Below are 26156 nucleotides of genomic sequence, written 5' to 3' on the forward strand. Positions count from 1 at the left end.
ACTATTTAACCCTTGTGTTGTCTTTTTTTCACTACCACCGGATTCACCGCTAACTCAATCAACTTATTACCGCTAGTTTTACACTTTTTGTGGAATTCATAATCAATAAACCTCATTTATATGAATATCGGAAATTATGAACTATTTTGACAAATACGTTACGATTTAGTGGATAATCACAGACTGTCACAGTTTAGTCAGGAGTTTTTTCAAATGCTATAAAAATTGAATGAAACACCCAAAATTCAATGAAAGTAGTGAACTGATCCTAAATTTGACCTGCGGTGAGCGTTGTATATAACCATCACTGTTATTTTGGGGGCATTTTGGTTGAAAGAAACCCAAATTTCTGATGCGGAAAACTTTGAAAACGGGTCAAATTTGACACAAGGACAACAGGAGGGTGAAGGGGGCCGGTACTTACCTAACCCCAACCGGTCGTTAAACCAAACCAAGTATTTTTTCTAATCTTAACTAGTCGTTTTGGTGTCTAAACTCAACTGTAACGGCCACATAAATGGGTGGATGTTTGGGTCATGAAACACAGGGCTTTCAAAAGGGGGGGGCGGGGGGGTTTGTGTCTTGGGAGTACTTAAAGCTATATAGTGCGCAACTTTGATATTAATGAACGTCCTTTACATTCAAGCCATTGCCAAATGAGTTGATACAAAGCTAATTAAGACTATTTTTTTTAACCTTTATTCATCCAGGTAAGTCGACTGAGAACAATTTCTCATTTGCAACAACGACCTGATCACATTCACACATTCATACCTGGAAGCTGCCCAGCACAACCACAATCTGATCTGTTGGCCACTGAGCAGCGCCACTGGAGCGGTTGGAGGTTAAGGGCCTTGCTCAAGAGTACCTCAGTGGTGGTAATGAGGGACGGATTGTCGGTCTGGGGATTGAACCGACGACCTCCCGACCTCCACAAGCTCCATTCTTTAACCACTAGGCCACCGCTGCCCACTATCAGCTCCACAAGACTCTCTCTGTATATCTCAGTGTGGCTAGGTTTTCAAAATGGTGTAGTCCGGTGACATTTGCACGCAGCAGCTCACCACAACAGTAGCGTTCAGCTTTGAAGACGAAGAGGACATCAAATTCAAGATACTTACCTCTTCTGAAGAGTCCATCATGTTCTTAGGGAGGGATAAACGCTAGCAACTGCGTGGAAGGGTGGGGGTGGTGCGCGATCACGGAAGTCTTGTATTATGGGTTTTTTCACCTTGCCTTTCAGGTCCTCCGTAAGCAGCTGTTATGTATATAAACCGATTTCATATTTTCATTAAGCTTTTAAGTGTTTTATTGCCTCCTTAATCAAATCCATTGAGTCCAAATTAAATCCATTCAATCATTGAGGGAAGATTGAGATGGAGATGAATAGAAGACGGGAGGAGGAGGAAAACAATATTTTAATCCGCAGTGAGACAAATAGGCTCAAGCATTATGGATCAAAGCACAAAGAAAGGCACTTTGATTTAAACAACTTATATCTTGTCTGTATTTAGACTCATGAAAGAATATGTGCATGCATAGCATTTGGAGGCATCAAAAGATTGAAGAAAAAAATAGAAATTGAACATAATGAGAACAAAGATATAGTGTGTGTATATATATATATATGTGTATATATATATATATATATATATATATATATATATATATATATATATATATATATATATATATATATATATATATAGGACAGGAGCTGCAATTCTCTCTCTCTCTCTCTCTCTCTCTCCTAGTTCTTCAAAAAGAAAGTATGTATAGGGGTGTTTGACACTACTGGAAATATAATGAGTTGTTTATTATATTTGGTGGGTCAGTAGCAGTTTAATATGAATGTAATTATTCCATTGATACTTTTAAATGAAACAGGATTTGTTGTTCTGTCGGTAGTATTGACGTGGCTGTGTCCAACTGTCATGGAAATTTCCATTGTCTGCTTACCTGCCTGTCCATCTGCCTACCTGTGTGTGTGTGTGTGTGTGTGTGTGTGTGCATGTGTGCGTGCGGTACACTGAACATATGCTCAAGGAACAGAGCACACACACACTCCACACAGCAGGACAAAATCGCACGCACGTACGCACGCACACATACAACACACACACACACACACACACACACACACACACACACACACACACACACACACACACACACTGTTGTTGTTTTTGGAAGGTCAGTCCGGCTGTGCTGTCGGACGTTGGACGGTGGCTGACAGGTGTCACACAGCACCAGCTAACACACCTTGTTTTGTTTTCGCTCTGTCAGCTTGACGACAAGCCCCTCGACCTCGAAAAACAGAGATGCAGACACAAACACCAGCATAAACACACACACACACACACACAAATACACAGAAGCCGACGCACAGATACGTACGCAACGCACACATTTCCACATGCTCATGTACACGGAACTGCACTGACAGCAGCCGTGTGTGTCTGTTTCTCTGCCCGTGTGTGTGATGCGTTTGCTTATTAATAAGAGATCACTTAGAGGTACTGGTCTAGTTAATAGAGGAATACCTTGATATTTTGGGTTTGAGATAAGGCACTCTTAAGCTCTTGAATTAACATATATACACATATATTATATATACAAAACATATACAAAACAACCCTGAAATATTACATAAACCAGCTTAGCAGTGTGCCCAAACCCTATAAATAGTCCTAACATTAGGTTAAACAGAAACTTTAGTATGATGTCAACACGTTTTCATGTCAACACATTCTTATGTCAAAACATCTTTTTCCGTACTGCTCTCCCAAAGCACTTACGTACAGCAATTAGTCTGACATAAAAACATACTGTATTAATCTTTGAAGTGTCCTCAATCCAAAAATAAAAGCCCTGTTTAATTTATACCGTCAGCTTCTTGCAGCTGATATATAACTGACATTGCTTAGCCTGAGACTGAGAGAGAGCAAGTCAGCAAGGAGTCTATATCTTTTGTTACGTTTACGCCTAGCATCCACACTACTCCGGCATTTCCGAGCCCCTAAAACAGAAACATTTGGAAACACTGCTGCCCCCTGTTTTGTAGCCAGACCTTCCTCCACAGCGCTGCGGAGGAGGGTCTGGCTAGTCCACACAGCATTTAAACCACTCACAATCGTCTTGGGCGGCGCTAAGCCCCGCACGGAGCAATGGTGCCTCTGCAAAATAGCCTCGTAAACCTTTTGAATGTGTACATTCAAAAGGTTGTATTAGTCGTGAAACAGAAAACTCAGATTGGACAGATAGTTTAGCTAGCTGTCTGGATTTAGGATTCTGAGGAGCAGTTAACCGTAGTCCTCATAAATCAAAGGAAGCCCAAGGTAATGGATATCCGGCCTAAATGAGTGAAATCTGGCAGAATTTCCGTCGGCAACGGAGCAATCCCGGAAGTGGAACGTCAAGGCTATAGACGAGGAACAGACCATTCAACTGAAACCAGCTGCTGCTGGTAGAATACACTGTATACGGGAGCATGCCTATGTTCCCACAGCCCTATGTTCCCACATTCTCTTTTTCATAAATTTGTATCAGATTTTATCCCCCTTTCTCCCAATTTGCTAGCCAATTACACCCAACATATTATCCAGTAACAATGAACTACAGATGGAATGTAACTTTTAGCTAAATCTGGTAACTAACCCTAACTAACCCTAACCCTGGGACCATTGGGCTGTGGGACCATTTGACTGTGGGAACATAAGGCTGTGGGACCATTGGGCTGTGGGACCATTGGGCTGTGGGACCATAAGGCTGTGGGACCATTGGGCTGTGGGAACATAGGGCTGTGGGAACATAAGGCTGTGGGACCATTGGGCTGTGGGAACATAGGGCTGTGGGAACATAGTCCTCCCTATATGTACTCCACCCGCTAACTCTGCATGCATGAAGTGTACCTTCATTCATGTGTTTGATAAATGAGTGACCTTGAAAGAGAAGAAAGCCTTCAGGGATCTGTGGAGTGTGAACGTAATTAGTAACCTGAAAGATTATGTTAACGCAGGCCTATTGAACACAGAGACCCGCCTGTAATTAAAATGCCATTTCACAAATTCAGCTCCCAGAACGGCCAACATGTATCGCTGGATTGGATTTAATACCAACACAAAGTGAATGCTTTTCAGCAGCTGACTCGGTATTCCCTCGACCAGCCTTGAAGGTTGAACATCCCTGAACTCAGCAACAAGAAGAGCTTTTAGGTTTTCTGTGCAAATCTTTTCAGGATGAAAAGATCGAATGAAAAGAGAAGGAAAGCTGTTTAAAGACTGATGGCAATGTTTGGGAAATGGTCAACAGCATTTGCAATGTTTGTGTGATTGCAACCCAGTCTCATGGCAGTTCGTGATATGGTCACGTTATTTAATCTATTGATTCGTGTACACAGACACGTTTATTTCATGGTTGTCAGCACATTTTTTAAACTAATGTATTTCAATGGGAAGCATCTTTTGTGATCACAGCACAACTACGGTAGCGAGGTTGGTTGCCATGGTGGATGGGTCAAACAACACAGGACTTTCACCCAGGAGACCGGGGATCGTGTCCCGCGTGTGACGATTCCTTTTCCCATTGTTCTTTTCCTAAACACAACCGTCCCGAGAAGCGAGTGGACAGACAGAAGACACGTTTGGTAATCAGAGGAGAAGAGATGGAGAAGAAAGAGAAGTGTAATGTGAAAAAAACATTTGAGATCATTTGAATTCTAAAAAGTAAAGATGAAGAGAGCAGTGTAAAGGGAACAGAAGAAGGGAAGAGAAGAGATGTAGAAATAGAAAGGAGACAAGAGAAAAAGGAAACGAAAAGAAGATGTAAATAGAGTGTGTGCAGTGAGCTCTCTGCTGTGGAAGTGTCCAGGTGTTGTTACTGGCCTAGAGCAACCAGCATACACCTATCTCTCTCCTGTGTGTGTGTGTGTGTGTGTGTGTGTGTGTGTGTGTGTGTGTGTGTGTGCTGACTGAGCGGAAAAGTTCCCACTTAAACAACAATGGGGAAGCCCAGAGGGGCTGACCTTCCACTGATGGATTAATACGCTTTACACACTCACACACAACTTCAACAACAGCGGCACACTGAGGGGTTTACATGTAAACAGGTACACACACACACACACACACACACACACACACACACACACACACACACACACAGATTACCAAAACATACACACAAAATGCATGGACCTTTCCAGTCTCCTGCACCTCCAGCCTATCATCAAACAAATCACTAGCCGACAACAATCCAACTAGCGCCCGCTGGTCTGGTGGATGTCCTCCAGAGGACAGGTCATGCCTTCGCGGCGAAAATGTTTAGTTTATTTCCCCCTCAAAAATAGGTAATTGAGCACTGTAGTGGTTATGATCATATCAGTGACTATGTAACTACATGAAAACGGGCCAAATGATGCCTGTTGCTGACGCCACTACCAACTCATCTCAGACGGCAGCTAGCAGCTAACAGGGTAGGTGAATATAAACAATGTCTGAGTTGAAAACGCATCTTGTTGTCATGTAAGGGCCCTGTTCATGTTGCACAGCCATTTTAATTGTAATTTGTGTCTGTTAAGAGGCACAAAGGCACTCTTTATGATATGCCCCCAAAACTGCCATTTTAGCTCACTGGGAGCTCTGGGCATTAGCTGCAGCAGCTACAGTTTGCTAGGACCGATTCGGCTCGTTGTTTTTGCTATCGACAGTACAAACATAGTTATAGCGATCAAGATTAACGTAAAAATTGGCCGGAGTTCTCCTTTAACGGAGAGCGAGAGAGAGAGAGAGAGAGAGAGAGAGAGAGAGAGAGAGAGAGAGAGAGAGAGACAGAGAGAGAAACAGAGAGAAAGAGAGAGAGACAGAGAATGTGTTGTGTGTAGCAGCTGTGGAGCACAGTAAAGGCGCTCTAAAGTGTTGGCTTTATTTTACGTTGAAAAAACCCGGTGAAACTGTAATTCACCATTAAATCAAAATAAAAATGTTCCTCTTATCTGTGAAGTAAGCATGTGACTTGTTTCAACCCTTCAAAGAATCGAAATCGATAAGAACCGGAATCGAAAGGAAGAATCAAAACGATGCCCAACCCTAGATATGAGGTCGTACTTCCTCCACTGCTAGGGGAGCTGATTTATGAAACGCTCCCGTGGGTCATATTTGGGGTTAAGATCAAATGACTCATAACGTCATATGGTTTGGAGGACTTGTTGGCTTTAAGACTAATCTCACTTTTTGCAACATGGGACCTTTAATATGTGCAGCTTTGAGTAGCTCCTATGGAAATAGGACACACATTAGAGGTTTTTAACCACCAAACAAGCTGGGATTCTGCTTTTCATTTGTGTGTGTGCTTTTAGCTATGACTTCCTAAATGTCCTCGGAGGAGCTGCTGTGATAAGGAAGTGATCTGTTCCCAGCCAACGCAGCCTCGTTAAAGGCAGAGCTGTCCATTTGTGAAAGATGCAGGGTCGAAATGTGTAACTAAGCCCTGCAGCTCAGACACAGTGGCGGCTCGTTTCTCTCTGGAGAGACACCTGATTCTGCCGCTGCTCGCTTAAGAAACGTACACAGGGTTGGGAGGAAGTTAGAGAACAAGCAAGGGCTGCAAAACAAGACAAGCACAAAAGTGACGGGACGTGTGTCTGCATGAAAAGAAAGTATGATTGGAGTGGTTGTAGTTCTTGCTTTGTGTCCAAGATGTTCTCTTGGGATGTTTTGCTTGGCAGGGAGGAGCGTCTTTCAGCCGGAAGCTGAGATTTCTAAATCGCAGTGACAGCTACAGCTGTTGCTAAAGTGTCCTTGAGCAAGACCCGGAGGAAAGGTGAGGCAGCATTGTCTACTTCATTTGCTAAAGGAATCCGCTCCTCAAACCAGCATCTGCAAGCGCAAACTCTTTAAAATGTACCATGGCTGGTGCGTTCCCAAATCACTGCGGGTTAAAGCAGGCGTGTAATGCTACACTCGATACACAATAAGAGGATGTGCACGCCAATACTCTTATGATTCCTATGAAGCAAACTAACAGTAGAAATGTATCTTTTTTCCTAAGAACACGCTCTTTATTTACAAAAAACTAAACTGAAGAATAACAACACGTTCTCAAACTCATCTCGTAAAATGTGGGTGCTTGGTCAGGTGCCTTTGTCGTTCTTATTGACGCTAAAAGTCTCCTTTAGCGCTTTAAGTAAACGTGATTGGTCGGGACTATTGCCGTCCCTTTTGACGCAGTTATGTTAAAGTGCCCATATTATGAAAAAATCACTTTTTCTGGGATTTGGGGTGTTATTTTGTGTCTCTGGTGCTTCCACACATACAAACTTTGAAAAAAATCCATCCATGCTGTTTAGAGTGAGATACGGTTTCTGAATGTGTCCTGTCTTCAGTCTCTGGGTGAGCTGTTCAAAATCGGCGTCACAAGCCGAAACGAGCAGGCTAACCGCAACCATTAGCTCGTAGCGTTAGCATGCTAATGCTATGGCTAACGCTAGCATGCTAACGCTAGCATGCTAATGCTAGCATGCTACCTCGTTCTCAATAGCAAAGCACTACTACAACACACACAAGTTCACCATAATCTACAAAAGAACTACTTCCATGTGCGCCCTCATTTAGAAGTCTCCCAGCTAATCCTGCCTTGTAACTGACCGAAGTTGTAGAAACAGCCTTTCTTTAACTATGGAGCTAGCTAGCTGACATGATCTACATCTGAGCTACTGGGCATGTGCAGTGCAATCAAAGATAGTACAGAAGAAGAAGAAGAAGAAAAGAGGTCTCACTCTGTAGCTAAAACAGAGACCAGCTGAAAAGAGGATCTGCAGCAGTGAGAGAGAGCACTGCAGTACAACACAAATATGGTGTTTTTTGAAAATTAAACCATGTAAACTTATTCTGGTACAACCTTAAAATACAATTATGAACCTGAAAATGAGCATAATATGGCTGCTTTAAGGAAAAGGTCGTGGGTGGGCTTACGGTTCCGTTACACGCGGGAAGAACGGGATGGTTGGGTTTAGGAAAGGGTCGTGTGGGCGTACGGTCCTTATTTTACGAGTTCGGAATGAGAACGGGTTGAGAATAAATAACAGGATAAAGAGCTAAGATGCAAATGCTGATTGATTCAAACATCTTTACAGAAACAGATTTTTTAAGGTGAAAGCAATGTGTCAACATTTTAGAGTTTAGTGTTAATGGATGACATGCAAATGCCAACAACACGTTCTCACTCCCAGCGTGTCATTGAAGCGAAGTTTGGTCAGGTGCCTTTGGCGTTTGGGTACTGACGCTAAAAGTCTCCTTTACCGTCTCAGTCAGACACAGTGGGGCTTCTTGGAGACACTTTTTGGCGCTCTGGGTAATTTTTCTACGTGCAGGGTAAAACCACTTAGTTAGGGTTAGGAAAAGATCCTGGGTGGGGTTACAAAATGTACGTTTAAATGACAATGGGGGACAAGAACAGGACACAAAACCCCGGTCTCCTGGGTGAAAGTTCTATGTTGTTTGGCTCATCCACCACCCCAACCTGCCTCCTTACGTGGATTTTCGTACTACTCGCTCTTAATACTACGTCATCTTAGAGCTGCTGCTCTGCCCGGTGCGTTCCATACAGATGCTGAAAGGTATCTGATGCTGAGAGCCATTGACCAAGCGTCAGTATTTGACAAGTTGGGAATGAGAACAGGTTAGTCTATATTCATGACGCTCCACTTCCAGGATTGCTCTCGTTCTGCCAGAAGTTCCGCCTGATTTCTGTTACATTCCGCTTCCTTTGTGTTGTAATTCTAAACTCCAGTGGATTTCTGAGGACTATGGTTAACTGCTCCTCAGATCTCTGCAGGGTAAATCCAGACAGCTAGCTAGACTATCTGTCCAATCTGAGTTTTCTGTTGCACGACTAAAACAACCTTTGAACGTACACATGTTCCACCAAAACAAGTTCCTTCCTGACGCTATTTTGCAGAGGTGCTGTTGCTTGATTGAGATGATTGTGATTGGTTTAAAGAAATGCCAATAAACCAGAGCACGTTTTTCTCCCATCCCAGAATGCTGTGTGGACCCGTCTGGCAATGTAAGAGTAAGAACGGGTTAAATATAAGTAGTACCTTTTAGGAGTCAACTGATCAGATTTAGTCAATATTTCATACCCTACTTATTTCCATGAAAAATTTTAACTTAAATTTTGGTATCATAATATTTTGTGCCAAATTATACTACATACTTATACCTCTACTGGCGTACATGGTGAACACAACAAGACTTTAGCATACAGTAAGTTAAACACGTTCACAGTTAAAACATGTATGATCCATGAGAGGGACCAAAGATTTGTATTTTGAACACTACTGTGGGAGCTTTCACTCACTGCTCACAGTTATTCCAAAGCACGGCTGTCTGATTTGTTCATTTTGGGGACATAGCGAGCGCTCTTCCCTCTGCAAACCTTGACTGAATCTGGGCCTGAACCCCTGCGAGCTGGTGCAGCAGCTGGACTCTGACCGAGCTGTGCAGAGCGAAAGGAAAAATACAATTTCCCTGCAGAGCGTAAGATAAGATCGGAGAAGAACAAACACAATCTGTTTCTGGAAAATCACAAAAAAGCAAATGAAAGCTTTGTGAACTTATCAGAAGTTTAGAAAAAACGTAAATGTCAGCGTAGGTTTTGAAAACGACTCTTGGGCTTTGTTACACCCACAAAGGCCACAGGACCGCGATCAGGGATCAATATAAGTCTATTGATAGCCCTTTTCAACCACAGGAACTTTTCCTTGATTCTTTTCAGGAACTCAGCAACTTCAGTAACATTTGGACAAAAAAAACTATGATTAAATTTAGTTCCTGGCCCCCAAAAAGTCCCTACTCTGGGTGAAGACTCAACTGTTAGGGTGAAGGTTGCAGCACTGAACATAATTGATTAATCACATTAGTCTCGAGGCTGCTATAACCTGAGTACAGCATTCATTTGCACAGCTAGAATTGGTTGACAGTTTTTGGCAACAAGCCCTCACAGCAAAATAGTAAATTAGCTATGCATCATTATCAGTGTCTTCCATAAATGGACACGTGTTTTCTGCTCTGCGACCTCTGCGTTTAAGATCTAGTGGAGTTTAACTTAATGTTAGGAAAAGATGGTCACCATAACTAAACAACTCAATGTTCAGTGTTGGAATGGGATGGGATGTGTCGAAGTCACACAATTAGTCAGCAGATCAATTTGCAGACAGATGTATTACTTTTTTTGGGGGAATTTTTTTGGTCTCTCTCTCCACGTCAGCACGTCTCCGTTCCAACATCAAGTCAAACATCCGTCACCCAGCAGGAAAGAACAAAGAACAAACAATTTGACAGGAAAGGTGTGGACGACGCGCAACAAACGGATTAGGGTTGGAATTGAAGCCTGGCTGCAAGATGGAGCGCGTCGAAGCCGAAGCAATTTATTTTTTTTTCCAGGCCTAATTTACCTAATCTTCATTGAGTCTTCAGATACAGGGGTATTTCTTTGGTCATGATTTAGAGCGCTTTCACACCTGCCTCATTCCGTTCGGTTGAATCGTATTAGAGTTGGATTTCCCTCTTGGTGCGGTTCGTTTGGGCAGGTGGGAATGCAGCAATCACTCTCATCTTCAATGCAATGAGCTGGTTTGACCATGGAGACGTCCAGAACACAGGACCATCTTTTTACTTTCTTGCTCCCGCTCCAGAAATATCTGACCAATAAATGGAGTTTAGCGTTCTTGCATCGTTTGTAATGACGCATTTTGGCTTGTGAAACGAAATCGCTCCAAGTTTACAAACTCATCAACGGATTCTGCCCAGAGCAAACGAACTATAGGTGCGAAAACGGTCTTAGTTCCTAGGACTTTAATCTGATGGCCAATCACGTCCAGGGTTTTCCCTGCCACTTATGGTCACGTGCAGCACCTGAGCCATTTTGGGCAGCACCTAAAGGCTGATTTATGCTTCTGCGTTAAATTGAAGCCGTGGGTACGTACAGAGGTAAGGTAGATACCGACCCTATGCCGTAACCTGACGTGCACCTCTTAAAAAATGTAACTACCGTGGCTTGGTAGCGTTGCATTTCCCCCTAGAAAGTTTTGTCTTTCGAGCTTTTTACGTGTTATTTAATTATGTGCTCTAGCTTTTCCAACATTTTAGAAACAGGTATTGAGATAATAATGGTCTTAAACAATGTGAAAAAGAGATGTAAAACTACCTCGTAGGGACACAAAGCGACTACAAAGAGACGCCAAATGACCACAAAGACCTAAAATAACCCCAAAGAAAACACAAATCACCAAAAAGGGATACAACACGACTACAAAGAGACGCAAAAACCCCAAAAGAGAAGACAAATGTACGGGGAAATTGCTGTTTTTAAATTGAACAAACATTTTCATGAGGAAGGAAGCCTAAACTCTCCCCCCCACGCCAGATACACGCACCTAATTCTCCGACAAATCCGGGGAAAACACTGACGTGTTAAACTCCACGTGTTTCCTGAACCTTCATCTCCCCACCCACGGCATGGCAGAAGTGAGAAGAACGTGTAGAGAAATGCGGAGTGGAAAAATAATCACTGCTGCTTCATATCTACATCTCTGTAGACGAGTGTTTCTTAACAGATGAACGTGCTGTGAAGATATGGAGACGGAGAATACTTTGAGCAAAGGAGGGAACACATCATGATAATAAATAGTCTACAATAATCTATAGCTACTCTATTATTCTACCAAGAGCCGTGAAATCAAAACCCAGAGGATACAATACCTGCACTAATAACAGTCTTCACAATTCATTGTCTCCATTGCATTTATTAAATCCTCCTTTATTTCTCCACCGCTTCTTCTCTTTCTCTCTTTGCCTCCTCTCTCTGTTCATTCATTTATTCATCCCTTGTGGTTTCGGTTCTAAGCGAGTGGAGATGAGCGTTTTCTATGCGCTTTAGGTCTCCGAGCATTGCTTCCCATTAGCAGCGAGCTGAAATCTGTAACAAACTGAGAGGCTTTTGTTCGGCACGCCAGCTCCTCGCTATTGTTCAACACAGGGACTCCTATCAGCAACCAAAAACCCTCTAAAGCTCTGCTACAAAGAGGCTTCTCTAATGTAGCTGCATGATGTCGGGAAAAATGGATCTGAAGAGATTGAAAATGAAGAGAACCCAAAATAGAATACAAAAGCATAGAAAGTATATGTATCACACACAGAGATATGAGAAAATATGGTTCACAGAGTTATTCCTGGTGTTCTTACTCAAATTGTTACTAATGAACTGTTTTAAAAGAAAAAAAACGACGTAGTATTTCAGAGTCAAAGTTAAAGTTTTTACTGTTTGTGTATAACATGAATAATACATAAAGTCAGAAGTCACAGGTGTTTGAAACAACTTTTTCCCCATGAAAATGAATTAATTCATTACAAGACCTTTTGTAAAAGGTTTCAGCAGTGCAACAGTCAAATCATTGTTGTCATTAACGGATCTCAAATTTCTGAAAAATAACAGCAGTTTCTTTTAATGTTAACATACTAATCTAGGCTTCCCTGAATGCATAAAAGTACTTTGACTATTTATAACAAACATGGCTTTTTTTTCCCTTTGAGTGGATTATTCGTTTCATATCCATGCATGAAAATGATTAAAGCTTTAGTGCGTAACTTTTTGATATTACATTCAATCCATTGCCGAATGAGTTGCTCTCTCTGTGCATTTCTCAGTATGGCTATGTTCAGAAGATTGTGGCGTCCGGTGACGTTCCTGCGCAGAAGTAAATAATGACCTCTTCTGGAGAGCTCATCATGTTTTTTTTTTTAATCCTCTGTGTCCTCCTTGGCTACTAGCAACTGCGTGGAGGAGGGTTGTGGGGCGCGTGCCCGATCACGGAAGGCTTGTATCATGTGGAAGCGCCAACAGTTTTGTTGTCAATACTTTGAATTCAGAAACTATGCACTATAGCTTAAAAGCAGCTTTTAACATTTTTTCAGGCTACTGGGGGGCAGCAAACTCCCCAAACTAGACATCACCCAGAGGATATGTATGTGTGAACGCAAATGTCTGAATCAGTTGAGCCAGACATTAAACGGTCTTTACCCTTCCAGCTCCCTAGTATAAAGTCTGTATCATGTTCGATTGAGCCCAAAGTGTGAATTCACAGCGAGCGGGCGTGTTGATGGCGTTTCATTCGGCTGACGCAAAATCTAAAGAAAACAAACATCCGTGGGTGAAGAAGAAGGATGATTTACACGAAGACGCCAACAAAAATGTCTAACTGGAGAGACGATGCGATTCAGGAACTTCTGTTGGTAAGCACGACGCAATAAACGTCAGACAAATTCAAGGAATGTCAAAAGATTTGATTGTTTATGACCAAATTACAAACCCGCTATGTGACCACGATGTGATCTCCGTCATGTCTTGCCTCCTGCAAACTTTACCTAAGGCACAACCCCTCGCTTACACCAAAGATTCTCTATAACTAATACACGCAACACACGCTGCGCCAATGGTATGAAACGGTCCACATTTCCTGTCTCCTAAAGGGGCGTGGCATCGTTTGAACATGTAGTGAACGTTGTGTGGATGGAGGAAAAGTTATATTTGTATAATTTAATGAGATTTTCTTTTTGCTAACATTAGATAGTAACACAGCTAAAAGACATATGTAGCATTACGAAATGTTAGCTGATGTTCACGTCTCTGTGTTGCCAGATCTCGTGAGAGTTTGGTCCTGAGACAGAAACAGGTCTTAAACAAAGTTAATTTTCTCCTGATGTGGCTGTCTGAAAAATGCCATTTTAGTGATAGAATGTTCTGGAGATATGTGGCTTGTTGAGAAATGGTTCCAATATTTACTTTGGTGACTGTGGGGCGAAAGAATCATAATCATAATCTGTGTTCACGTTCACTTGTCCTGTTGGACTCAAGGGGTCAGCCCTTTGTTCCCACAGCCCTATGTTCCCACATTTCCAGACATTTTCAAAATTAGGTCTTGTGTTCCTACATTCCCCTTCAATTTAAGCCCTATCCTGCCACAAGATTTTTTAGGGACAGGGTTAGGGGTTAGGAGGATAAAATCTGATACAAATTCATGAAAAAGGAAATGTGGGAAAATAGGGCCTAATTTTGAAAAAAATCTTAGCAATGTGGGAACATAGGGCTGTGGGAACATAGGGCCTAATTTTCAGTGAAAAAAAAATTCTTAGAAATGTGAGAACATAGGCACGCTCCCGGGCTCTATACACTAGACCTGCCGCTAGTCTCCTAAAGAGGCGTGGCCGTGGTGGAGCCCACGTGACACAGATGAAGAAAACTAGCTTGAGTTGGGACATCTCACTTCTAAACAGCCCCTGCCTTAACCAGAGTATTTCCAGGAAGTGAGAACGCATCTGACCTGGTCAATCTCCTGTTGGGTGCTACATGTGTGAAAGGGAAACTCCGGACTATGTCGGGAACAGATCCTTCAGACATTGCCTGGAGTTCATTTGTGAAAACGAACACACCTAAGCTTTTTACACATCACTTCCTTCAATTAAAGCCAGCAGAAGCATTCCCATGACAGAAATACTCAGGCTGTTTCCTCTCTGCCAATTTTTAATGTATGAATGTGATGTCAAGTTTGACAAGACAAGCCACAATAATGAAAGCAAAGTGTCCTTTTAATTTTGGACCCTCAGAGGAATCCTCAACAATGGCTGAGTGTGTTGTGAAAAGACGCTGCTCACAAAGGGAAGATGCTCTTGGACGCTTCTTCAATGCAGCTGAAAACCTATTCAGTCAGCAACGAGGGGGCTTATTTCGCTCTGTGAATTGAGCAATTGGCAGTCAAATTGCCATTTGTGGATACTGTCTGAATGCGCGGCGTCTCTCTGGGGAGCAGACTCAATCCTGCAATCCAAATTGTTTACCAACTGAAAAGCAATCACAGCATAAAAAATCCTGTGATACATTATACATGATGAGAGATGGAGGAATAAAATCCTTCCTAAAAAACTAGTGTCAGCCAGAGATGGATGGATGGATGGGTGGATGATGGATGGATGGATGGTTGGATGATGGATGGATGGATGGATGGATGGGTGGGTGGATGATGGATGGATGGATGGATGGATGGATGGATGGGTGGGTGGGTCGGTGGATGATGGATGGATGGATGGATGGATGGGTGGGTGGGTCGGTGGATGATGGATGGATGGATGGATGGATGGATGGATGGGTGGGTGGGTGGATGGATGGATGGGTGGGTGGATGGATAAATGGGTGGGTGGGTGGATGGATGGATGGATGGATGGATGGGTGGATGGATGGATGGATGGGTGGGTGGATGGATGGCTAATGGATGGGTAACTTTACCCATCCATTAGTGTGTTTTATAAACCAGTGTCACTTTGTCTCCTACGCAGAAGATAATATCTCCTAGTAAAAAAAAAATGTGGGCCCACATTTCTTTTTCACCTTTCCTTTCATACTTAAGTTATTTCTTTAAAAAGTAAAGACTCGAAAAGCGAGGTTAAAGGTTTATTGTGACTCTTCTCTTATCTGGAGGCATGTTCACGTAGATTTCCAACATAGTTTCCTGTAGTATTTTGATTTGGGGGAGATAAGTAAAATATTAAACACTAGGGTGAAGCATTCTGATGCAATATATATTGCAATACTTTGCTGTATTGATTTCCCCCCCACACAACATAAAAACACTATTTCTAAATTCATAAAGTTTTCATCCTGTCCTTTTTAAAGGTGATCTATTATATAGCATTTTCAGGTTTATATTTGTATTTTGTGTTTGTACTACAACATGTTTACATACAAAAAAGCACATTCTTTTTCTCATTTTGCCAATGGCTGCTGCACCTGTATTTACGCTGCGTTTTAGCGCCTGCCTCTTTAAACCCCCCCTCCCAAAAATGCCCAGTCTGCTCTGATTGGTCAGCAGTCCGCATCTCGCTGTTGTTGCCGTCCGGTTTTAACGGAGTATACAGCCGGACATTGTACCGTAAAAAACACCAATAAAGGTTTTACCAAATATGACACAACTGGACACGTTTCAGCAGAAGTGTGACCCGAAATTAGGGATAACATTGGCTGCCAAGATTACAGGTGTCCCCTGTCATTAGTATGCAGCTACTATAGTTAGCAGTGCACAGTAACAGAACAAAGCAGCACTTTCTACCGTCAAAAATCGCAGATAAAGGCTTCTGAACCAAATACTACATAACCAGACATGTTTCGACAGTAATGTGACCCGGAATTGGGGAGAAATTAACAACCTCCTTATTTGAAGCTCTGGCCACGTATGACATGAAAATCCAACATTATAACATTATAGATGTGACAGAAACAGCAGCACAGCAGCACACACACATGCAGAAAATTACAAATAAAAATATTACGGTGCAAATCCGCCATCATAATAGCAATGCACCAAGGTACAAAGGCGCCTGGGTTTTAAAGGGAATGGGAGATGATCTCTGATTGGTTTATTGCATGTTACGCCCAAAACACACCTCTGATTAATGAAGACACTAAGTACAACCCTTTAGAACCATGCGCCCGGCACAGAAACCCTTTTTTCCACCGTCAAACTAGCAAAAGTGGATTTGGACAGGCCTTAAACGCACCTGTGCCAGGCGCTTCACGCCGTTCGCTTAGATTGTTAAAATAGGGTCCTAAAGCTTTAAAGCAATAAACACCGCAGCAACAGAGGAGACAAGCAGTCTTTTATACTCCCACACCTGTTCACATCCAAAAGCACATAATCACTATTATCCTCTGATGGAACCGCCCAACGCCCTCATAAACTATCTACTGTTACTTTTCATTGCCTATAAAAACATTGTTATTGCCGAGCAGCTGAACTGATGCCCCGCTCTGCTTTACAGCGGCTGCAGATGATAGTCACAGTGTCCTCATCTCGGTTTTTAAGAGGCAGCAGAAATGTCCTTGTCTTCTGCTTGCAAACAGATGCATCCTCACTCACCGGGAGGCCAATACTGTACAGTATGTACCAAGACACAAGTACTTTAGGGTAAGAGACAACGCAATGCAAGGTATGAGGACACCCATAAACCCACAGTCATGTATTATACATTGGTTTATGGAGCAACAAAAGACAGAATACAGAGTGTATCTGGTCTGTTTGGAGGCCATGTTTACAGCATGGAGGACCAGAGATGGGGCATTTCATCTGTAAAACAAATTACACATAGTTACCTGGTTGCGGTTTCATAATTCAGATTCTTTAGAAAGGCTCGCAGTTCACACAGAGTTCAGGCACAGCAGCCAGCTTCATTGGACAGCATTTCAGCTTCTTTGTGTGGCTAATTGGCTCAGTCTGCATTTACACAGCCTGCATCAGCAGTCAGAAGGTGCAGCAAAAGAGCAGGTCTTCCCATTTTTTTATGTGGGTAGTGCATTTAGGCTGCAGCAGGGGGGTGGCGAGGGTTGCTCCAGGGGACAGCCGGAAAAAACCCGCGGCGAAAAGTTGAGACCGACTCAACTTTTTGAGAAACGCAACCCCGACATTGCGCTGCGGTGGCTGGTCATGCAACCGGTGACCGTGAAGATGATAGCACCGACAGATTGTAAGTATAGGGAGGAGCAGACGCGCGGGAAGTCATTTTCGGCAGAGGGTGCTGGCAGGGGAGGGGAATCGGTTGTATAGATGACAATGTATGTTTATTTTAAAATAACCACAAGTAGATTAAGTGTTAATAAACCGCAAAACGGCCAAAACAAGGCTCAAGTGCCACAAAGTAACAGACTATGCAAAATCTTTATTTTCTGACTGTATGTGACAAATTCTAAAAAGTTACAGACTATTTGTTTCTTTATAATAGGCATACATGAATCACAATCATACTAGGCTAAATATAGGCTACCATCTGGGCCTGCACAGCGGCAGGAAAAAGACGTAGAGATGTAAGACACCGTGTCTCTACCTTACAATGATTTCGGTACACCAAACGTAGATTTGCGCTCTGGAGTTCAGCTGATAAACTCTGCCATGAGACCCTGAATATCCAGATCATCCAAAATGTCTTTGTGGATGTGAAGCAGTGCCATGTGGGAAAGTCTACTCTCAGTGATAGTGATATGGAGCCAGGTTTTCAGGCGGCGAAGAGCTGAGAAAGACCTTTCGGAGCCAGCCGTAGACACTGGTAAACAGAGGCACAAGTGGATCAAGCTGTTCCACCTCGGTGAAAAGCCCTCTTGTTTGTGGATGTAGAGCTGATGGAATAATTACTAAAATTATCCCTCTCCTCATCCCACACCCCAAACATGACATACAAAATGTTGTGGAACAGAAACAACCAGAGATATTAGCTATCATTTTATTGTCATCGCAGTTTGCCAACACCCCAAGTTCCCACGCCTCTGGGGAGGAGAAGTGTGAATTGCCAGGCTTGTAGGTCTAAATGTAGTCTCGCATTGCCAGACCTTCCTCCACAGCGCTGCAGACAAGGTCTGGCTAGTCCACACAGCATTCCGAGATGGGAGAAAAACGTGCTCTGGTTTATTGGCATTTCTTTAAACCACTCGCCAATCACAATCGTCTTGGGCAGTGCTTTGAAGCATACAACCTGGAACCCCAAAATCCTTGGTTTAAGTTTGGCCAGATACATTTGTTGCATGTCATTCCCCATCGTTCTCCCTTCATTTCCTGTCGTCTTATTATAAGGTGCTCCAAAATACTTAATTGTGTGTGTGTGTGTGTGTGTATGTGTGTGTGTGTGTGTGTGTGTGTGTGTGTGTGTGTGTGTGTGTGTGTGTGTGTGTGTGTGTGTGTGTGTTTCAGAGTGGTGTCGGAGAGTATTATAGCCTATCAGAGCTAAATGTGAAACATGGTTGTGTAAATGGGTTTAGAGATAAGAAAAATAATATAATGAGAGCAGCTGTCAGCAGGCAGAGAGACCCAATTACCACCCAGCTCCAATCTCAACCGCCGAAAGTCGGAATCACTGAAGGACCGACTGTTTCACTGGCTGACTGTTTCGCTGGCCGACACCCACTGACATTGACATAACCCCCCCCCACCCCCCATCCATAGTCACTACACTTTGCACTAACCTTCATCCTAGACTTTACATCTGCCCATTGTACATAATAAACACTTCTTTGCATTCTGCAGTAAACCCATTCAGCCTCCTTTCTCTTCTACTAAACAGCTTTATATATATATATATGTTTCTGTATTTATTGTTCATACTTATTAATGTTTAATATGTTTATCACCAAGGCAAATTCCACGTAAGTTTACCTTACTGTGGCAATAAACACCTTCCTGATTCTGTTTCATTAGACAACTATTTTGCTGGCCCCCATCAAAATAACCAAAATGAACAGGCAATACAATATACAAGTCCCAGTGGTGGACACAATATAATAAAGGGAATATATCACAAACTCAGAAAAAATAAATAAATATATCAGGCAATCATCAGATCTTGGATAACCACCCTCAAAGAGTTATTTACTAATCATTCACAAAGAGAAAATGAATCCATTACTCCTGCGCAGTAAAATAATTAATTAATAAACTATTAATTAACAATATCAATACAATAAAGTATTGAAAAGTGTAACATGATTTAGCCGGATCAAAGTTTTAGAACAGAAGCAGTCGAGTATACAAAGAGGCAGTCAAAGTTCATAGAAAAATATCCAACAATGAAATCAACTTAATCATGCATTAAATATGACATTTATAAATGTTAAATAGCCTTGAGTGGATATGTGAAAGACATGACAAGACGTTACTGACATTTATGTTATGTGTAAAGATGAATAAACCTATAATGATGAATACATAAAAGCACATAGTGCATGAATGACATGACAAGCAGAAGCCCCGCTGTCTATGTCCTGATAACTGTTAGGAAAAGTAGTTTTATATTTTAGTGTACTCACAAACAAGCTAGGATCAGTCTCTTGTTTGTTGATTTGCGCCGCGCATCGCTCGCATAGGGAAAAGTTCAAGACTGTTCTACTTTTGTGGCGGGCAGGTGTGTGACGAGCACGAATGCAACAGTTTCATGGGACCGCGCCCGCTTGTCGCGTCAACTGTCAGATTGCCTGCGCCCCCCACCTGCCCGCTCGCCTCTCATTGAAAATGATTTACGAGGCGCGACAACCGCTACCCGTGTGAAAAGGCCTTAAGGCTGCAAACTAATGCGACTAAAACAACTTTTGAACGTACACGTGTTCCACCAAAACAAGTTCCTTCCCAAGGCTATTTTGCAGGGGCACCGTGGCTCCATCCGGCGCTTAGCCAGAAATGTCAATAAATCAAAGCATGTTTTTCTCCCATCCAGGAATGCTGTGTGGACTAGCCAGACCTTCCTCCACAGCGCTGTATATCTGCAGCGACTAGTTCACGCATTCGCCCCTCAACTAGTTTTGTACGCGTTTTCTGCGATAAATAAACTGATGTCCAGTGCACTGTGTAACTTTCAGAACAACAGAAATGAAATGTGAACTTCATCACGTACAGGTCTAAAGTAGATTATAACTCATATTTAATGTTTAATATGGAACCCAAATGAGTCAATCATTGTCCATATTCAGACCTTGTAAACTCTACTACGCGGTCTGCATTCTGAATACAGATCATCCTGTCTTTGGATTGGTGCTTTAGGTCTTTTTTTGGTTTTTGAGAATTCATGAGAATTTGTCTGACCTAATATTGTATAATGAGCAAGAAAGGGTTGATAAACACCAGCTTATGTGATATTTTTGAGTTTATTAATGAGGCACATTTAACAGATTTGTTGGTAAAATTTTACTTCAGGGTGAAAAAGCTCAGTTAGAGCATCATATAATTACAACACTGCCAGGAAACTGTTCATTATTAATGAGAAACAACTGCATTAGTCAACAAGCTCTCTGGCACCGTGTGTGTGTCAGAAACATTGTGACTATATATATATTTTTTAATTTTTTTTTTATTGAACACATAACAAGTATACAGCCACATGTGTATACAATACAAACAGGTCAAGTAGGCCAGGGGAGATACAAAAAAATAAAAATAATTATAAAAAGAAAGAAAACAACTCAATTTACATAAAGCATTTGAAAAGTACAAATAGTGTGTGTGTTCTAACAGCCTTCTTATTACTGCAATAGGATATAGTAGAAATGTAGTGTTTCATGTGAATGGACAGCTCTATGAAGTTAGGTTTTTTATTTTGGAATTTGGACTTATGGATGTCAAATGTGGTCAAAATTAAAATCAGGTTGATTAAATAAAATTGAGAGGTGAGATTTGTGTCATAGTTAATGAAACCAAAAAGTACATTTTCCCAGCACAAGGAGAATTCAGGGTAAATAAGATCAGTATTGAGAGAGTTTACGCCAAAGTAATTTAGTATGAGGGCATAACCAAAATAAAAGCACAAGAGTTTCTCTTTGATTCCCACAAAATGTAGAGTTTACATTAATGTCTTTTTTGAACTTCTGTTAACAGTGGTTGGTTGGGTAAAACCTATGAAGCAAAAACCTGCATGTACACACACCAATCTATCAGAGGCAGCTGGTGGCGCATGCACGCACGCACGCACGCACGCACGCACGCACGCAGGCACCTGCACCTGCACCTGCACCTGAAGATCAACAAGCCTTTCACGCCTTCTTTGTGTGCTCTGTCAGTTTAACTTTGCAAACACACACTCATCTGTCTCTCTCTGTGTTTACAGAGAAAGAGAGTGTGTGTGTGTGTGTGTGTGTGTGAGTGAGTGTGTGTGTGTGTGTGTGTGTGTGTGTGTGTGTGTGTGTGTGTGTGTGTGTGTGTGTGTGTGTGTGTGTGTCAGACCGCAAAGAAACCAGGAGATACACAACAAAGTTTACCACAAACCTACTGACCTGTCATAGGTTCAGAAAGAGAGGACATGTTCAAAAGAAAGACTGTGTGTGTGTGTGTGTGTGTGTGTGTGTGTGTGTGTGGGTGCCTTGATAAAGATCAATTTCTAACCCTGGCAGATTCAATATCTATCAGAGAGAGACGCAGGTGTCTCACTGCTGGAATTGAAATTGCCACTGAGGGAGGGAGGGAGAGAGAGAGAGAGAGAGAGAGAGAGAGAGAGAGAGACTGTGCGCCAACATCCAGTTTTGAATATTAGTAATACAAAGTTAGCTGACAGACAGCATCCTCTCATTCATCATTTCACTGAAAAAGGTTTTGTTTTCGATCTTTCACCGAATGAAATCACGTGCTACAGCGTGTCATCCATCATGACGTCTGGGGCACAAACCAGTGTTGCAGTCAAGACCACCTAAACCGAGACCAAGTCCTCGACGAGACCAGAGTGTATCGAGACCGAGGCGAGACCAAGTCTTTGAGTGGTTGAGACCGAGTCAAGACCGAGACCAGACCAGTGGCGAGTACCACACTGCGCGCCACGATCAAATGTGGAAAATGCTAACCATAGGCACTAGAAACACCCACAGGAAAAAAATGAAGATTCTTCTTAATTCACGTCTTTTATTGCCATAAGTGTATCATGAGAAATGCCTCGATAAAAGAATCAAAAGGCAGTTGTGGTCTTGAGCTAGCCTGGCTCCGCCCTCCTACGTACTTCCGCTAAATTTTCATTTTCCTTCAGTACACTGTCTGGGTTTGCGGTATATTCTTGTTTTGTTTTTTTCGGCCAATCTTTACCCGTCCAATCAGCGAACAGAGGGCGTGGCTGAGAACGATGACATTGAGGTCGTGCGCTAGTTTGAGTTGTAGTTCTGTAATGGCGGCGGAGAAAGATACAAGCGAAGCCATTCGGTCCGCTGTGGCAACGCTGCAGAATATCCAGAAGTTAAAGCCAGAGCAAGAATAATCTTTGCTGAGTTCTGTTGGTGGCCATGATGTTGTGGCGCTCCTCCCCACGGGGTTCGGGAACAGTTTGATTTTCCAGCTCGCTCCGTTAGTGGTGAAGGAGTTGGCTAAAGCTAACGCTAGCGATGCTAAGCCAACGTCACGACCAAACGTTAGAGATTGGTTATGGCAGATCCAGAGTGGCTCTGGGCAGATCCAATAGTTTTAAACTTCAACAGAGTATCCGCCTTCAAGGAAGTTAACACTTGTCAATGGAGAGTGGCCAGACTCTCTGTACAAAAAAAATAGACCAGAGTCTGGTAGGACCAGGCTAGTCTGAGGCCGAGACAAGACCAAGTGAAAATGCGATCGATTCCGAGACGAGACATTCGAAAAGTGGTCTTGGTCTTGAGACCACTTACAACACTGACACTGACACAAACGTTCAGTTAATAAAATAAATACGTAACCTAAACCCAATAATGCTCCAACTGGACACTGAGTGGAAGACAACAGGACTACTTTTAAATGGAGGAAACGTACCTGATTGGGAGGTTCTCAGTATTTCTTTATCACAGGGAGCCAATCAGGACCAAGTCTAGCAGCGATGTGGTGATTGGATTTGACAGCCTGAAAGAGAAGAGGGGGGTTACTAAATAAATAACTCTGTGACTCTTTGAAACTTTCAATCAAACATCGTGCACTTCTTAAGTATACAAACAGGGAAATTCTGGCTCCTGTGGCACAGACAATAGGGTACTTATTGTATACACAATGAGTAAACCCTTACATATTTTACGGATTTATTTTATTTCTTTTTCATTTGTGACAAGATAAAAGACTGAAGACAAAGGAAGAGAACATTTGATAATGACATACTAACATACTATTGTGATTCTACATACACTTAAATGATCCCTTAGGCTATATATAGTTATATGATATGACCGGGTGCTCCCTTTACAGGGAACTCGCTTTGTTTTATCTAACGTTAGTACCTCTCTCTCTCTCTCTCTAGCTCGCTCCATCACTTTGTTTTATGTAATGTTAGCACCGCTCCACATAGCGCTCTCAACTTGTCTCAACTTGAATAAATGCTGCTTAAAAGTTATAACTGAGTTGATAACATGTTGTGTTGTTGTTGATGATCGTTCCGGGCCTCTGACCTGGAATAAAAATCAGATGCGGACCTTTGAGGGACCGCTGGTGTATATAATACTTTTTAACCCTTGTGTTGTCTTCCCGTCGACAAGCACTTGTCATCCCGAGTCAAATCAGAAACTGAAAAAAAAGAGTTGCTTTTTCCAACGTTTTTGTCCCTTTTTCGACGCCTTTGCCCCTTTTTTTTTTTACATTTTCATGGCTTTTTTTTCACTACCACCAGTATTAACCCCAACTTTGTTCCACTAGTTTTACACATAATTGCGAATTCATGGCCAATAAACCTCATTTACATTTTGACACAAGGACAACATGAGGGTTAACATACATTTTTTTTTTGCATGTTTCCCAACATGCAGTAAACTGCAACACATCTGCGATAATAATGCAATATCACTCCTACAGGCTCCTACAGGCTCATCAGTGGGGCTTTTAACTCCCTCAGAGTCACCATGTGGACAATAAACAAACTGGAACAGCTCATGAGTGCGCTGTGGTCGTGCACAGCAGTAACACAGGCAGGACTGGACGTTCAATTCTCTCTGGGGAATGTCGACTCCAAAGTAGGTCAGAGTCAAACAGTGTGGTGCAGTTTGTGTGTGTGTGTGTGTGTGTGTGTGTGTGTGTGTGTGTGTGTTTGTGTGCATGTTGGGGGTTGGGGGTGAAGCATTTACATGTAGATAAAGTGCTATATAAATAAAGTCTGAATGATTGAGTGGACAGCCAAGACACATCGCCGTTCACACTTGTGTCTATCGTGCGTCTCCAGCTTTATTGGAACTATAAGTGCCACGGAGCATCATGCCAACTGCTATGATTATTATGAATCATATTTCTGTATATCCGTATCAGTGTCTCTTGTCTCCAAACCGGCAATAGCAGATGGCCGCCCACCAAGAGCCTGGGTCTGTCTGAGGTTTCTGCCTGTAACAAGGAAGTTTTTCCTCGCCACTGTCGCACCAAACGCTTGCTCGTGGGAAATTGTTGGGTCTTTGTAAATGATAGAGTGTGGTCTAGACCTGCTCTATATGTAACGTGTCCTGAGATTACACCTGTTGTGATTTGACTCTATTAATAAAATTGAATTGCTCGTGTTCAGATTTCATTACTGCCTACGTCACTTCCTCTAGAAGCCTAAAGGGATGATTGTGTCGATACAGCTGGAGATATCTCTGTCTGCAGAATCCAACACACGTCTATTCCATCGTGCCAAACAACGGATGGTCATGCTTTGGACACTTTGTCCAACTCGTCGCAAAATGGGCAAGTAATAGACAAAAAAAACAACCAGCACGTCCTTTAAAAACCATGTGTAAACAGGGTCTAAGATTCAGAACTTTGCATGAAACATCGGAACGAACAGAAACTTATGCTGTAAAGTTCATAAGAATAAGTTTTATAGACCTGACCTTTGTTCATGTTAGCAAATACAAATCAAATTTGACCATCCATCATGTAATTTACAAGTGTAAGGAGTTTATCATAGACTTTGTTGATTTTATATTCTACAAACTTCCCGGTGAAGCAAGACTGATTGATAATGTTAATCCCCATAAAAAATGTATTTTACATGAGTCCTTGATTCAAGATTTTTGAATGAAAAACTTTCACATGCAACACGCCAACTGTTGCACTTATAATCTCGGTATCATCTAGATTTTACATGATGGAAATCCATGGCCTCTTTATCCATTTGTGCAGGATTTTGAATTAAGATGAGAACATGAATCATACAGCGTCTTTGAATTGCATGGAACGGAATTGAATGTGATTGGATTGGAGAAGCAGAGGGACATCTAAATGCCCATGAAAGACTATGATCTAATCATTTAAATCTGATCCTCTTCACTGCGTCTCGCTATCCAACCGACATCTGAATCAAGCGTCAACCGTCGTCTCGTGAAGAACAGCAGAACCCCCCCCCGCCCCGCCTCTGCTCTTTCCCAGAGGGCTGCGTGCATGGTTGTCGATATCAATGACGGCACACAGCGAGGATGTTGACGTTTTCAGTTTTAAATGGGCAAGTCGGGACGGCAGAGTGTAGGCATCAGAGGAAGCCCCTTTGTACTGCGGAGGCCAATGTGTCTGGTTAATGAGACTTGGGTTCAGACCCGGACAGCACGGCCTTATGGGAAGGATGCCACTGCCGCTCTGGTCTTATTAAGATGAGAGGAGAGATAAGTGGACGGGGGAGAGTCGGTCTGGC

At 42.4% G+C, this 26156-nt stretch overlaps 1 protein-coding gene across 4 annotated transcripts in view; it reads right to left on the reverse strand.

Annotated features, from left to right (window-relative positions):
* si:cabz01090165.1 (uncharacterized protein LOC100333421 homolog) overlaps window positions 1-26156 on the reverse strand; it is a 471441-nt gene that overhangs the window by 146895 nt on the left and 298390 nt on the right. For 3 of the 4 annotated variants that reach the window (XM_035995843.1, XM_031304121.2, XM_035995844.1), the window contains one exon: window positions 23329-23419. The gene's annotated coding sequence lies outside the window, so the exon portion shown is untranslated. The remainder of the gene's footprint in view (window positions 1-23328; window positions 23420-26156) is intronic. The other variant, XM_031304122.2, reaches the window with a different exon arrangement.

Source organism: Sander lucioperca, chromosome 20, assembly GCF_008315115.2.
Source record: "Sander lucioperca isolate FBNREF2018 chromosome 20, SLUC_FBN_1.2, whole genome shotgun sequence".
Lineage (NCBI taxonomy): Eukaryota > Metazoa > Chordata > Actinopteri > Perciformes > Percidae > Sander > Sander lucioperca.